A 13,588-nucleotide genomic window follows, 5' to 3' on the forward strand; every position below is an offset into this window, starting at 1 on the left:
AGAAAAAAATTGTGGCTATGTATGGTGATGAATGTCAACAAGACATATTGTGGTGATTCCTTTGCAATACATACAAATATCAAATAATTATGCTGTACACCTGAAACTAATATGTTATATGCCAATTTACACCTCAATTTAAAAAAAGAAACTAGTAGTTCCTTTTAGAACATTTTCATTGTGGGCTGGTAACCATGTTCAAAAGGCTTTTCATAAATTAATGCATCTTCGTGAGGTCATCTCTCATTTATGGGACAGCAGGCCTCAGAACAGGGAGTGTGTGTTCCCGAGAGACATTAGCTAGTATGTAATGCTCTTCCCTGATGGTATTTGCTGGCCTAGATGCTGAAGGAGGGTCCAGGGTTGAGGAAAACTCCATTTGGAGCCAATGGAAAGATAAAAGCAGAGAGCACATTTCCTAGGAGTTCAGTTGCCATCTCTGGGTAGATCCCAGAACAGTGTACCCTGTAGCTTGTGTATTTGTCTGTGTTCCCCATTAACTTACAAACAAGGCATGGGCCTCATCTTGTTCTCTATTGTGGGGAACATCACTGGAAACCATATAGGTATGTATCAATAAATGTTGAATAAATGTTTGCGATTTTTTGTTTACTTCACTCCATTTCTGTTAAGTGGTGACTAGGAGTACATTTATGAAAAATAAAAGGGCTCAAGTGTGTATCCTTGTGGGCAGCAAGGAGGAAAAATGCTAAGGAAACTAGATCCCACTCTGAAATCTCTCCTTGGAGAGAAACATCTCTGGGAATGGGGTGGAGAAGACAGCTTCAAAGTGGCAGGAAATATTGGTCATATCTTTGGTTCTATGGAATGGAAGAAAGAGAAGGAGAGAACTTCAGGCATGAACAGGGTCAAGAGATGCTATCAGCCTGCACTCCAAGAAGCAGGTGTCATTCTCCCTTGTTTATAGGGGAAGACTGCCTGTGGTCACTTGGTTTGCCACAGATAGAACTGGGACAAGACCTCCTTTCACCTCACCTTCTGTATTAGGGCTCTCCAAAGACACAGAACTAATAAGATATATGACCTCTCTATCTATCTCATATCTATAGCTTTACTTTTCTATATATTTGTATCTGTGTCTATCATTGCTCTCTCTTATATCTAGATCTACCTTTATCTATTTGTCTATCTATAGAGAAAGAGAGAGAGAAATTTATTATAAGAATTAGCTCATGTGATTATGAAAGCTAGCAAGTCCAAGCTCTGCAGAGGCAATGTTTCATTGGGCAGGAGAATTCAGGGGGATTATCTCTTACTTGGGGGAGGGTCAGCCTTTTGTTCTCTTCAGACCTTCAACGGATTGGATGAGACCCCTACACACATTACAGAAGGTAATCTGCTTTACTCAGCCTACTGATTTAAATGTTAATCACATCCAAAACCACCCTCTCAGAAACATTCAGAATAATGTTTGACCTGGTGGCCAGTCAAGTTGACACAAACCAACCACCTTCTTTCTACCACAATGACAAATTGTATGAAGAAAGCAGAGGTGGAGATAGATATATTTGACATCTATTCCACTGTGATCAATATGGAAAAAATCTTTAAAAATAAGTAAAAATTATTATGTAATCATTATTAATGATTAAGAAGTTGTAAGCAGGGGCACCTGGGTGGCTCAGTTAATTGTTTGGCTTTGGCTCAGGTCATGATCTGTGGTCCATGAGTTCGAGCCCAGCGTTGGGGTGTGTACTGACAGCTCAGAGCCTGGAGCCTGCTTCAGATTCTGCACCTCTGTCTCTCTGTCCCTTCTCCACTTGTGCTCTGTCTCCCTCTCAAAATAAATAAACATTTTTAAAAAAATTTAAAAAAAGAAGTTGTAAGCAAATGGCAATTAACTTCAGTGAGTGAATTATTAATAAAGTTATTTAAGTTGTGTCTTGAATTTACCAATAGATTCTATGTCAAATAAAATGTGTTTAAACAATTATTTTTTTCTCAATGTTCATTTATTTTTGAGAAAGAGAGAGAGAGAGAACAAGCAGGGGAGGGGCAGAGAGAGAGAGAGAGAGAGAGAGAGACAGAATCTGAAGCAGGCTCCAGGCTTTGAGCTGTCAGCACAGAGCCCATTGAGGGGCCCAAACCCACGAACCGTGAGATCATGACCTGAGCCGAAGTCGGACGCTTAACCAACTAAGCCACCCAGGTGTCCCTTAAATAATTATTAAGTATAAAATATGTACATATAAAATTGGTTGTTTGAATGGCATTGCTTATTAGATTGGGTTTCCCAGTGATTTCAAAGGGGCAGGAAGCCAGAAGATTTCTTTTTTTTTTTTTTCAGAAGATTTTTAACAATCCTCTAAATTATCCTCAGTAGTTGAAGAAATGGAAAGAGTTAGGAGATATTATGTAGGAGCAGCAGGTTGTATGTCATGCTGGGGAGTCATGAGCAAAAGTTTACTTTCTGTTGTAATTCTAGGCCTTGAGCTGCCAGAAGATGTGAATTACAACAGGGATTCCATCTGATCCAAGATGGTACAGATTTCTAAAGGCGACAGGAATCAGTTTGATGTCCTCTATTGGAACAAATAAAGCAATGAAACTAGGAGTCTGGAGGTCAATATTTTACTGAATGTTTCTAAGTATCATGAGCGGAAGACCTATGAGATGGTCTGCAACCTCACCTCAGTCCATGTTAGAAAAAAGAAAAGAATACTTGGATTAGCAAGCTATAGCATCGAAAGGAAATTTATTAAAAGAAGCATTTGGGACAAAGAATGCTGGTGTCATCAGGTAGCAAGGCTCTTTTCAACCCAGCATGCACAACAGAATACCAGCCAGCGAAAGTGGAACATGGTAGGCAGTATTATGATTCAGGGAACACGAAAGATACAAGAGAGAATCATCTTCCCCAATCAAAAAGAGCCTTTGACCACCAGTTAGAGAATCCCTGAAATTCCTCTGCTATAACAAGTCACTTAAACTAAGAGCTTAGGGTTTCTGTGTCATGAACACGTAACCCAGTGAAGAAATCTTAGAGCAGGATATTTCCTATTTGCAGAGTCCCTGTCTAGCAAGTTATGGGTGGATTTGCATTTTAGTTGGGAAATTATTGGACCAGGCCAGTTTTAGGCAATCCTACTTCCTCCTGGGTGGGGCAGCAAGCCCTATAAAGAGATCCCCTGCCATGGGACTACTACCATCCTTTTGGTACTCGAGTCCTGATCTATTTCGGAGAGCTTGGTGAGTCTGATTTCTTGAGTTCTGTTTTTTGGTGCTCTCAAATGTTGAATTTAATCTGTGGCCAGCAAGTTCAGTTGCTCCAAAGTTAGGATCATTGGTTCAACGCTCCATAGGTGATGGAAACTTGGTATCTGGGCACAATGATATACTGTTTTCATTTGTTTTTTGGTAGATAGTTTGACATCCCCTATGGAAAAAGAAATTAATAGTAAAGCTTTGATAAGAGGAAAAAATAACAAAGTACTTTTCTCTTTTCTATATATTTTTGGTGTCCCTCCTACTGTGATTTCAAAGGTTTATGTCTTAGAAGGTATGAAGCCATTGTATTCTTATTGAGTGGCCCTTTGTTCTGTACCTATGCCAGTTTATTGGGACCTCACAAGAGATAATGACGGTGGAGATTGTGAGGCTGCCCAGGATTTCAGAACATGTGACTGCCTTTCTCAAAGATGTTTCTGTCATGCAAATAACATTACTACTTAGTTCTTTCAAACAGAGATATTTTCTTTGGAAAAATGATATGAGAAAATAGAGCACTTTCTGTGGGCTGATGAAGCAATTCGCTAAAGAGGAAGAGAGAAGCCAGAAAGTCATAAAAAGGGAGTTACAAGGTTAAAGGATATTCTTAGAGATTGGAGAGAGAATATGTCAAAGTTTTACATAAGCTTTGCTTTTTCGCTCTGGGAAAGTCCCTTCTTTTGAACACTGTCACATGTTTTCTTTCAGATTCTAAAATCCCAGAAAGATGTCTTATCAACAGCAGCAGTGCAAGCAACCCTGCCAGCCACCTCCCATGTGCCCACCTAAGTGCCCTGAGCCTGGCCCACCTCCAAAGTGTCCAGAGCCTTGCCCACCTCCAAAGTGCCCAGAGCCTTGCCTACCACCAAGGTGTCCTGAGCCATGCCCACCTCCAAAGTGCCAGCAGAAGTGCCCATTCAAGAACAAGTAGCAGCTTCAGGACTCACCAGGACCAGGAAGGATAAAGACACTGGCTCACCTAATTCCACAGCTCCACTTACCTTCTTTTCAAAGCCTAACCTGGGTACAGAGGAAGCTTCTCTCTGTAGCCTCTACCATATCTGTGACAACTACTGCATCACAGAGGGAAAGGTTTCCTCCCAAGGCTGTGATACCATTACTCTCCCAGAGGCAGCTGCAAAAGGGTGGTCCTCAGCTGTGCCAGACCCCAGGGCCTCAGAAGGAAGGGCAGCAGCTCTCTGTGGGGTGTCAGCAAAGGATTCTCTGGATGTCTCCTGCGACTGTCTGTGCCCAGACCAGGACTTTCTACTTCCTGGGCCACTGTCACTTTTCTTTAATTTCTGAATAAAGTGCATTTTTGTTGTGATGGGATAAATATTTTCTTTCTTTTTACACCTGGTTTTTAGCAATATCATACCATCATTGTGGTTTATTTCTGTCCTTTCATCCCAAGGCCTAAGGTCTCATAATCAGTGTTATCTGAATTTTGGATCACATCAAAGATTACTTCTATGTAATTTAGAATCTGTTATTTTCCTTAATTACTATTGATTGATTTGGAGAACAAATTATTTAACGTCTCAGGATTTTAATTCCTTTAGTACAAAGTGGAGAAAATAATATTTACATTACAAACTTGTCAGGCATAAAATTGAATGAATGTGTCTAATTTAATTGGCACAAAGCCTGGCACATAATAAGCACTCAATGAAGCAGCAGACTGTCATTGTCTCATCACCATCACCATCACCACCACCATTTCCATCGCCACCACCACCAGGTTTGCTCCAACCTGAAAGTGGCTCAGACATAACTAGTGTAGGAAACATGAAGATTCTTGAATTTTATTACCCTTTTATATTCCATTGTTCTCTTTCCTTTCTAATTCACTTTATTTTTTATGTGATATTTCAGAGAAACTTTTGTATTAGTGGAGTATTCTGCATAAAATTATAGCTGTTCTTAAAACATGGGGAAACAACAGAAAGGGAAATAATAAGGCTCCTTACAAGGCAAAGTGTTCTCTCCTCTCCATGCATACCACATGTTTTTCTTACTCTGGCAACCCACCAAAATTCAGGGTCCTGTCATGTTTGTTCACCTCTGAAATTGCTTTTTGGAGTGTTGTAACCCTACATTGGAGAAATATTTGGGTTTACATGTCTATTTAGATTTGCAAAGTTATTGCTGCTCTGTAGCTTATTTAGCCAACTAGTCAAGTAAGCTGAAAAAAGAGGGTTATGTTCTTTAAGTGTATCATTTCTTGTGGTGCTAAGTGTTCACAAACAGAATACTTAACTGAGATATCACACACACACACACACACACACACACACACACACACACAGAGAGAGAGAGAGAGAGAGAGAGAGAGAGAACATTATTTTTTAAAGCAACAAAGTCTTCATATTAAATCAACTACACTGCACATATTTAAGAGGCTCTTCCTTTTCTATATCCTCCAGTAACAAAACTAGAAGTGAAGGACCCCAAGATGATAGAACTACAGGTGTAAGGGTATTCCAGATTACTGCTCATCCCTTTCATGCTGTGGTGAGAGTGAAAAGTAACCCACAGAAGACTTCCACTCAAGTTACACACTGCACATGCTGAGATGCACACTTGGGAGAAAAGTGAGACAGAAAAAGAAAAATAACCACTGAAGGGAGTAGTTAAGATGGCAGGGAAGTAGGGGAACCCTGGGCTTTCTTCATCCTTCAAACACAGTTGTATTGAGGTCAGATCACTTGGAACACCCAGAAAATTGATCTGTGGGTTGCAGAAGGATCTCCATGGTTGGAGGCAGACAATATGTTAGGTGTGAGGTGTGTGGAAGTGAATTAGTGGAGAGAAAAATCCTGAGGAAGGGAGGGAATCTTTTCTGTGGAGAGACGAAAGCGAGAGAAATAGAGAAGGGTTTAGAAAGTGCAACATCAGGTTTGCACAAGAGGAAAACCTCTCTGGACCACGGACTGGGGAACTGGAAGTACTGAGTGTCACAGGTTTGTTTTTGTTTTTGTTTTTGTTTTTGTTTTTTGCAAACAGCATTTAGAGCTCAAACTCTGAGGTTTTGGAAGTGCACGACTTTCTCCAGAGCAGATCTGTGGCACCTGCTTCTGGGGAGAAGGAGGGAGCTGGGCCCGTAGTGCACAGTGCGGTGTAGGGATCACTGGGCACACTGAGAGAAAATATTCCCCTTCCTGGAGTACTTTTGGAAGAGAGCATGTTGCCTCCCCAAGGATAAAAGACTGCTGGAGCCAGGAAAAAGCCTTTCATCAACAGGAGACAGAAGCAAATCCAGAAGGAATGTAACAACGTTCCTGCTTTTAGCAGTGCTACACCATAGATTCCATGCACTATATAGACGTGGAACTGTTTTCTTGTGACAATGGACTTAAGACACAGCATGGAGAGGTATCCGGTGCTGGGTCCTTTAAGAGTTTTGAATCCTAGCCAAGCGCCAACAGAAAAACACAGGAGAGCTGTGGTACAGGGCATGCTGATTGCCCTCACTATTCTGAGAAGACTGCCTGAGCAGCAAGGGGTGTGATATCTCCTGTCCGAGAACAAGAGGCTGGGGTGGTGCCATTTTCCCCATGAACATCAACACTGCGAGACTTCAAAGACCAGCATAGTGGCCACCAGGGAAGACTGGATCACTTACCCTAAAACCCTCCCCTCTGTGCCTGGCTACTACTTATTTACTGGGGCAAGACTGACAGAGCCAAAGAGTGGGCCTCTCCTCCAGAAGACCAGCACAGGTAGCCAAGTGTGCAGAAAACTGAGTGCTTCAAAATGACACCTGTATTTTCATTTCCTTTTCTCTCTCTCTCTACCTCCTTTTTTTTTTTTTTTTTTTTTTTTTTTTTTTTTTTTTTTGGAATCAGGCTTCATTGTTTCTTTTCTTTTTCTTTCTTTCCTTTTTTTCCCTTTCTTTTTCTTTGGAATCAGCCTTATAGTTTTTTGATTCACTGTTTGGCCTCTTTTGTTCCCTTTCCTTTTCGCTTTTTTTTTTGGGGGGGGGATCAGGCTTTTTACCCCACTTTTCTCAGGGTTACTTCAACAAACAAATCTCAGCACTCTTAGTTAAAGGTCCAAACACTCCACCACTTCAAGCAAGGAGGATCTCTGCAAAGGACTGACCAATGGAAAAGAGCAGCCAAAACGCAAGGGTAGAGTGCACACCGCATACAACAGAAACACTTCCTGAAGCCCCAGGCCGTGGACTGTATATGACCCATTTGCAATTGCACCCAAAACAATAAAATGCTCAGGAATAAGCCTAAGTAAGGACGTAAAATATCTGTACTCTGAAAACTATAGAACACTTAGGAAATAAATTGAAGAGGACACAAAGAAATGGAGAAGCATTCCATGCTCATGGATGGAAGAACAAACGTTGTTAAAATGTCTATACTACCCCCAAGCAATCTACACATTTAATGCAATCCCTATCAAAATACCACCAGCCTTCTTCACAGAGCTAGGTAAAAAAAAAAAAATCCTAAAATTACATGGAGCCACCAAAGACCCTGAATAGCCAAAGCAATCCTGAAAAAGAAAAACAAAACTGAACGTATCGCAAACCCAGGTTTCAAGCTATATTACAAAGCTGTAGTGATCAAGACAGTATGGTACTAGCACAAAACAAACACATAGAGCAATGGAACAGAACAGAAAACCCAGAAATGGACCCACAGCTATATATTTACCTCATCTTTGACAAAGCAGGAAAGAATATCTAATGGGTAAAAGACCATCTCTTCAACAAATAGTGTTGGGAAAACCGGACAGCAACATGCAGAAGAATGAAACTGGACCACTTTCTTACACCATACACCAAAATAAATCCAAAATGGGTGAAAGACCTAAATGTGAGACAGGAAACCATCAAAGTCCTCCAGGAGAACACAGGTAGCAGCCTCTTTGACTTAGGCTACAGAAACGTCTTTCTAGACACATCACCAATGTCAAGGGAAATGAAAGCAAACATGATTTATTGGGACTTCAACAAGATAAAATGCTCCTGCACAGCAAAGGAAACAATCAATAAAACTAAATGGCAACAGACATAGTGGGAGAAGATATTTGCAATGACATATCAGGTAAAGGGTTAGTATCCAAAATCTATAAAGAACTCATCAGACCCAGCACCCCAAAAAACAAATAATCCAGTTAATTAATGGGGAGAAGACATAAATAGACACTTTTCCAAAAGACATCCACATGGCTAACAGACACATGAAAAGATGCTCAACATCACTCTTCATCAGAGAAATACGTCAAAACCATGATGAGATACCAACTCACACCTGTCAGAATGGCTAAAATTAAAAACTCATGAAACAACAGGTGTTAGCGAGGATGCAGAGAGAGGCGAACCCTCTTGCACAGCTGGTGGGAATGCAAACTGATGCAGCCACGCTGGAGAACAGTATGGAGCTTCCTCAAAAAACTAAAAATAGAACTACCCTACAATCCAAATGATTTACCCAATACATTTATCTGTATTTACCCAAATGATACAAAAATACAGATTCAAAGGGATACATGCACCTCAATATTTATAGCAGCATTATCAACAATAACTGAACTATGGAGAGAGCCCAAACGTCCATCGACTGATGGAGGTTTGATGGGAGTTGTTTCTCCTACAGCTAGTGTTATTTGACTTAATACTGAAACTAATTTCTTGAAGTGATCAAAACAATAAAGTTAGTTAACACATCCATCACTTCACATAATTACAATTATGTGTGTGTGTGTGTGTGTGTGTGAGAGAGAGTGTGTGTGCGTGCGTGGTGAAAACTTTTAAGATCTACTCTTTCTCAGTGACTTTCAAATATACAGCAGTTTGTTAACTATAGTCATCATTCTGGATCACCAAAATTATTCATCTTATAACTGTAATTTTGTCTTTGGTTTTCTGCAAGCTGATCGCTCGCATGGATTTGTTTTTCTTTATTTGTATTTTTTTCAGAGTTTATAGTGCTTCTTTTTAAAAAAAAATTTTTTTTAATGTTTCTTTATTTTTGAGAGGAGTGAGACAGAGCGTGAGTGGGGGAGGGCCAGAGAGAGGGAGACACAAAATGTGAAGCAGGCTCCAGGCTCTGAGCTGTCAGCACAGAGCCCGATGTGGGACTCGAACCACGAGCCGTGAGAACATGACCTGAGCCAAAGTCGGACCCCTAACCGACTGAGCCACCCAGGCACCCCTAGAGTGCTTCTTAAATATCCAGCTTTCTTTTTTCACGTTAGGAAATTATCAGCTATTGTCTCTTCATGTATCATTTTTACACCATTCTTTCTCTGTCCTCTCTTTCTGGAACTCTAATTACTTGTTAAATATTTCACTTTGTCCCATAAATTTGTTACACTCCTGTCTTCATTTTCCATCTTTTCTTTCTTCAGAACTTCAGTATACCAGCTTTTATTAAACTTTCTACCTTCTTAATCCTTCCTTTAGCTGTTCTAATTTGCTATTAAATATATCGACTGGGTCCTTATTTAAGTTCTTATTTTTATAATTTTTGTTCATTATTTTAATAAATACATTCCAATTTTCTGATTAAAAACTGATTAAGCTAGAAGATTAGCTTCTAGGTCTACTAAAAGCCTCTTTCTGTTCATCTTGTGGTACTTATATATCGGACCATACCTCAAGAGGAAGGGTGATATAGAGTATTGAATTCACCTCCTTGCAATTCGTTTTATAGAATCTTAGACCTTCAAGTATCTTGACTTTCCTGGACCTACTCAATGAACAGAACATTTCCTATAAATAATATCAATGTGATATGCCATTTTTAGAAGATCAAATAGATTACATTTTGTTTGAAAATAATTAGATCAGTTCCTCTTGATTACCTTGCACCTCCATGAATGAGGCAGTGTGGAGGGATTGTGCCTCAAAAATAACATTATGTGAGTACTCAATCCCCATCTGCTCTAGAAAATAAGGTGAATGATTTCTTGGGATCATTCTTATTTGAGGCAGGTTGATGTTATTTAGAATCATTCTGGAGGCAGAAAAAGACTATTGTTAATAATGATTTGGAACTTATTCTTATCTAATATATGGAAGCTGCCAAATGGGGAGTGCTACATATTACATGGCTTATTTTATAGTGTATTTTATTAAAATCCACATGAGAAAAAAGAATAAAGAGTTAAAAGGGGGAATTATGGATACAATTTGAATGAGAAGAAAGGATTCTTTTATTCTCTATGACATTTAAGACACAGTATCCCATTGAATCTCAAAGGCTTGTATATTAAATCACAAATCCTCAAAGGATCTGGGTCTCAGCAATTATCTATCTTGGAGTATCACTTGGGTCCTTTCCCAAGAAACTTAGATCCTCAATGGTGCTTCAAAGGACACAATGTTGAAAAAATGTTTTTAAAGCATTGATCAGAATATCATGAAGTGAGTCTGCTTTTCTGAGGATCCTTTTTGACCATCCAACATTTGTTGCTCCTACAGTAGATTGGAGTTTTCTGTGGTAAGTGTCATGAGGAAGGGAGTTTTGCCAATGAAGGACAAATTGATGATAAGATGCTAAAAAGGAAGGGAGGGGAGCTATCCAATTTCCTAATGATAGTATTTTGAGATCAAATAATATTCTTGGGATTGAAGCAATAAAGGCCCACCTTATCAGATGGACTTTGACTTGCTCCAAGTGCAGAAAAGTTCTCCCTGTTAATGTTTTCAATGAAAGGTTTTTCAGATTTTCCAAGACACAGGAAGGATCTTTCATTAGCAGGACTGTGCAAGTTGCCTTCCTAAAACCTTCTGTGTCCCTAACCAGGCCTATATAGCTTCACAGCCAAATTCTACCAAACACTGGAAGAAGAATTAACACATACCCTTCACAAAATCTTGAAATAAGAAGATAGAAAAAAAGGTTTTAATACCACTGAACTGTACACTTAAAAATAGTTAAGATAATTAATTTTACATTGTGTGTATTTTAATAATTTTAAAAAGTAGAAGAGAAGGAGATATTTATCAACTCATTTCTATGAAGCCAGTACTATGCCACTACCAAAACCAGGGAATAAAAGTACACATGAATATCTCTTAAGGATATAGATAAAAAATTCTTAAATTTCATATAAAAAATTCTTAATAAATGCTGGCAAATCAAATCCATTAACTTAAAAGAAAGACTATACACCATGAGAGGGATTTACCTTAGGAATGAAAGATTAGCTTACCATAAAAATTAATCAGTATAATATACCATATTCATAGGATAAGGACAAGCAACACATATTCATCTCAATAAACTTAGAAAAAACATTCAACAAAATGCAACAACTTTTCATGATAAGGAAAAAAAAAAAAACTCAACAGCCTTGGAATATCCTCAACCTGATAAAGACCATCCATGAAAAACTCATAGGTAACATCATGCTTAAGGTGAAAGACTGGATTCATTCCCACAAAGATCAGCCATAAGACAAAGCTGTGCATTCTTGACATTCTATTGAACTACTGAACATTGTACTGGAGGTATTGCTAGAGTAATTAGACAAGGGGGGAATTAGGCAACTGGCAAAAAGGCATCCAGGTTGGAAAGGTAACACTATTTCTTTATTTTTAATTTTTTTGTTAATGTTTATTTACTTTTGAGAGACAGAGATAGAGTGTGAGTGTGGGAGGGGCAGAGAGAGAGGGAGACACAGAATCTGAAGCAGGATCCGGGCTCTGAGCTGTCAGCACCAGAGCCCAACGCGGGGCTTGAACTCATGGACCATGAGATCATGACCTGAGCTGAAGTTGGACACAACCAACTAGGCCACCTAGGTGCCCCAAGGTAACTCTATTTCTATTCCCAGATAGTATGATTTTGTATATAGAAAATTCTAAGGAATTCACACACACACACACACACCTATCAGGACTAATGAACAAGTTTACCAAGATTGCAGGATATAAGATCAATACACAAAAATTAATTATATTCTATACACAGTGAACAACCTGAATGTGAAAATAGAACAATTACTTTCACAACAGCATCAAAAAGAATGAAACACTCAGGAATAAAACTAACAAAAGAAGTGCTACACTTGTACACTGAAAACTACAAATGTCACTGAAGTAAATTAAAAGAAGACATAAATAAATGAAAAAATATTCTGTGCTCATGGACTAGAAGATTAATATTAACATGGCAATGCTCCCCAAATTGATCAACAGACTCAACACAATCCCTGTCAAAATCCTAGCTGCCTTTTTTGCAGAAGTTGATATGTGAATCCTAAAATTCAAAAGGAAATGTGAGGGACCCAACTAGCCAAACAGTCTGGAAAAAGTAACATTGAGTTGGAGAATTCACACTTCCCCAAATTTTAAAGCTTGCTACAAAGTTACACTACTCAAAGACAGTCTGATATTACATAAGGAGAAATTGCTGAAACAAATCTTTACGTTTATGGTCAATTGATTTTTGACAAAAGTGGCAAGACAACTGGATATCCATAACGTAAATAATAAAGTTGGACCACTACCTCATACTATACAGAAAAATTAACTCAAAATGGATCATAGACCTAAATGTAAGTGCAACAACTATGAAACTCTCAAAAATGTTAGTATGAACTCTATTACTTCAAATTAGACAATAGTTTCTTAGCTATGACTCCAAAGCCTCAATTGACAAAAGGAAAAAAAAAAAAATAGACAAATGAGACGTTAGAAAAATTGAAAACTTTTGTACTTTAAAGGACACCCATTGAAAGAGTGAAAAGATAACCCACAGAATAGGAAAGTATTTGTAAATTATATATCTGATTGAGAATTTTTATCCAGAGTATATAAAGAACACAATTCAACAATAAAATGAAAAATAACCTAATTAAAAATGGGCAAAGACTAGTACTCTAGATAGCACTCTGAAGAAACTATACAATTGGACAATAAGCACATGAAAAGATGTTTACCGTCAGTACTTGTTATGGAAATGTAAACTAATTAAAACCATAACAAATACCACTTCATTACAACTGAGAGGGCTATAAAAAAAGACAGGCAATAAAAAGTCTCACTGAGGTTACAGAGATGTTGGAACCCTCATACATTGCTGGTGAGAATGTAAAATGGTGCATTTACTTTGGAAAACATTTTGGCAGTTCCTCAAAAGTGAAATATAGAGTTAACATATGACACAGCAGTTCCATTCCCACCTATGTACCTAAGTGAATTAAAAACGTGTGTGCACATAAAATTTGTATGTGAATGTTCATAACAGCATTATTCATAATAGCCAAAGATGGAAACAACCAAAATACACATCAGCTGATGAATGTGGGATGTCCACGTGCTATAATATTATTTGGCAATATAATATTATTTGAAATACTAATATATGCTACAACATGGATCAACCTT

At 38.5% G+C, this 13,588-nt stretch overlaps 1 long non-coding RNA gene across 1 annotated transcript; it reads left to right on the top strand.

Annotated features, from left to right (window-relative positions):
- The first annotated feature begins 3,149 nt into the window (after window positions 1-3,149).
- LOC147578375 (uncharacterized) lies at window positions 3,150-4,555 on the top strand. The gene is made up of 2 exons (XR_015255133.1): window positions 3,150-3,210; window positions 3,937-4,555. It is a non-coding gene; the product is annotated as an uncharacterized LOC147578375 (long non-coding RNA).
- Window positions 4,556-13,588: the final 9,033 nt, after the last annotated feature.

Source organism: Puma concolor, chromosome C1 (genome assembly GCF_028749965.1).
Source record: "Puma concolor isolate L17-30 chromosome C1, mPumCon1.1.hap2, whole genome shotgun sequence".
Lineage (NCBI taxonomy): Eukaryota > Metazoa > Chordata > Mammalia > Carnivora > Felidae > Puma > Puma concolor.